The sequence below is a fragment of the Myotis myotis genome, unplaced genomic scaffold (assembly GCF_014108235.1).
Source record: "Myotis myotis isolate mMyoMyo1 unplaced genomic scaffold, mMyoMyo1.p scaffold_m19_p_1, whole genome shotgun sequence".
In the NCBI taxonomy this organism is placed as follows: Eukaryota; Metazoa; Chordata; class Mammalia; order Chiroptera; family Vespertilionidae; genus Myotis; species Myotis myotis.
The window spans coordinates 185412906-185416175 of record NW_023416313.1 but is presented as its reverse complement, the minus strand read 5'-3'; the positions used below and the strand labels follow the sequence as shown (position 1 = coordinate 185416175).

The 3270-nt window shown below is 43.8% G+C and overlaps 1 pseudogene; it reads left to right on the top strand.

Annotated features, from left to right (window-relative positions):
• The first annotated feature begins 2325 nt into the window (after positions 1-2325).
• On the top strand, positions 2326-2871 carry LOC118655179 (annotated as a pseudogene).
• The last annotated feature ends 399 nt before the right edge of the window (positions 2872-3270 follow it).

Sequence of the window (3270 nt, the reverse complement as noted above, 5' to 3'; positions counted from 1 at the left end):
GTGTGTGTGTGTGTGTGCATGTGCGTGTGTCCCAATCTGTTTGGACTGCTATAACAAAACTGGATGGTTTATAAACAACAGAAATTTATTTCTCACAATTTCTGGAGTCTGAGAAGTCCAAGGTCATGGCTTTAGAAGATTTTGTGTCTGCTGAGGACCTGCTTCCTAGACAGGTGTCTCTTTCCTATGATCTCACCTGGTGGAAGGGGCAGGGAGCTCTGTGGGGTTTCTTTTATAAGGGCACTAATCCCATTCAGGAGGGCTCCACCCTCATGTCCTAAGATCCTCCCAAAGGCCTCACCTCCTAATACCATCACATTGGGGATTAGGTTTCAACATATGAATTTTGGAGGGAAACAAACAGACATTCGGTCTTGAGCAGTGTGGATGTGTGACAGAGCCAACTGCTTGTTTGAATCTGACTCATCCTTAAATCCTAACGGGAATAATTTGGTAATCCTTTTAATCAAATAGCATACATTCAGTCACTTCTGGAATATCTATGTACTTAAATTTTCAAAAAACTATGTCCACTGTTATCTGAAAATACCGAACCTTTCCAGTGGTTCTCAACCTTCCTAACGCTGCGACCCTTTAATACAGTTCCTCAGGTTGTGGTGACCCCCAACCATAAAATTATTTTCGTTGCTACTTCATAACTGTAATTTTGCTGCTGTTATGAATCGTAATGTAAATATATGATATGCAGGATGTATTTTCAGGGGTCGCGACCGACAAGGTTGAGAACCGCTGCTTATCATTACTCTTAAAATTAGTGGCAAAGGTGTATCTTCAGCATGTCCATCTTTTCCTTCAGTACTTCTTCCTTTTCCACTGTCTTTTCGCTGACATTAACCACAACTCATCCTTTTATGCCTTTCCATTTCTAGGCTGTGGTTGCTCCTTTCCTGTAGCTTCACCCGAACCTGCCTTCCCTCCCACAGTCCCAGGGTGTGTTATGTGCCACCCTCCCTTATTTCAGGCAATGCTTCCTCTGTGGCTTTCAGTCCACCCCATAGTATGTCATCTCCCCAAGGGTCCTGATCCATTAACTACTTCTCTTGGCCACTGTATCTTTAATGTACCCCCTTTTACTCAATTTTCCCTCTGAGTTTATGTTTGTTCATTTCCCACCCATCTTAAAAAACAACTCCCCCTTGACCATACATGATCTTCTAGCTATAGCTTTACCTCTCTTGTTTCCTGATCTCACGTTCTTCAAATGATGAGACTGTACTCACTGTCTCCATTTACTCAACTCACATCCACTCCTCCCCAGGAGCAACCTGGTTTCTCCTGTCCATCCGCTGAGAGGGTTCAGCTAACATCACTCATGACTGTTAGTCTCTTTCATGGGCTCTTCTTTCTCTAAATGCTCCTTAAACATTAGCATTGCCAATGTTTCATCCTCCAGAGTTTCATGCTACATCCACTTCCCTTTTTACTCTACAGTCTCTCCCTGGTGACTTAACCCACTTTCATAGTCCTAAACACCTCCCACTTATGCTAATGGCTTCCAAATACACTCTCACTAAGTCAAAAGTCTCCTTCGATCCCTATTCCAAGTACCTGCTGGAATATGGCACTTCTAGCTGCCCACTGGCACTTCAAATTCATTATGCTCCAAATCAAACTCATCATCTCCTCAATCTCCCAAACGTATAGCTACTTCTACTACTCCCCATGTTAGTTGATGAACCATCACGATAGTGACCAATTATCCACATTAGCCTTGGACCGAGAGGCTTTCCCTCATGTGGGAATCTCAGTTTTAATAGGATAGTCCCAGGTAATCAGAGAGAATCACCCTAATGGTCACCACCAATCATTGGGTCTAGATCATAGGAGTTATCTTGGACTGTCTCCTTCATCCCCTCCCTTCATATCCTTATCCTTCCTACTTAACTTCCTAAATAGTTATAAAATTCCTGCTCTCCTCTCTACCCTAGCACATGCTCTTACCATCTCTTGTCTGTTTACCATCCTCACTTCCTGAGGGTTCTCCCTGATGCCAGACTTCTTCCCTTTGAAAGGGCACTTGCTCATCATTGCCACCGTTCACTCTCAGCCTACATCGCTCCTGGACCCTGGAGGAAGCTGTTCCCCCAGGGGCAGGTCCCTCGTGGCTGCTCTGCTCTGTGTTCAGAGAGATGTTGGGGGAATTTTTTATTGGACTTCACTTGGGGGAGCTGCCAGACACTGTCCAAAACAGGTGAGTGACTGCTTTTCCTCAAAAAGTGAAGAAATGGGCAGAGACCACCTCAGTGGTCCTAGAACATTTAGTACAATCAAGAACTCCACCCTGGGGTGCTCCAACAGCGGAAAATGCAGCCTTTGACAAGAGAGGGGAGACCCATGTCATGTTTGAAAAGATAGCAAAATACTTCGGGGAGGATCTTCAGCTGTTGGTTGACAGGCCTGACGGCACCTAACTGTTTCAGGTTGCACAGCGACTGGGTGTCCTACGTGAGTAAAAAGATCTTGACGTTGGCCACCAACATCTCCAATGACAAGCTGGTGTCACTGGAGACCTGTTTCAGAAAATTCACTGGGACCCACACATTCTGGTTGCACATCACAGCTCTGGATTAGCTTGCACTCTATGCCAAGTACAAAGTGTGGATAAAGCTTAGGGCAGAGCAGTCCTTCCTGGATGGGAACCATGTGTTAAAATCTGGACTGGGCAGGATCACTGAAAATACATCTCAGTACCAGGGAGTGGTGGCGTGCTCCATGGCAGGCATCCCTTTGGGTTTTAGGGTGGCAGAAAAGTCCACACAAGACTGCAGGAAAGTAGACCCCATGGTGATTATGGCATTTCATTAAGCAGGCATTGGGGACTATGAGCTACATGAAGAAGCATTGACTTAGAATGAAATCATCGCAAGGACTTACAGCTGTGTGGAAGGCCCTAGCTTTGTTTCCTGTGTCTATGCAGGCTCCACCACCACATTGAATTTTGGCAACACTGTGATCTCTCCAGAGACTTCTTAATTTAATATATTCTCTCTTATGGACAAATGCGGGTTGGATACTTATTAAGCAGAAATGGGTCAAAAATGGCATTTCAGGTGTTTGTGTTTGTTACTAAATAGAATATTGTGTTTTATATTTCAAACAGAGGGTTTCTCATTTTCAGTAAAAGGTTCTAAATCATTGGATTTGAGGACAAAAATAGTTTTTTGTTATCTGTGATAACTGTTTTTCCAAACTTATGGTAAGAACACAGTAGATTTTCTTATTATTTATTAGTACTATGAAAGATAGATA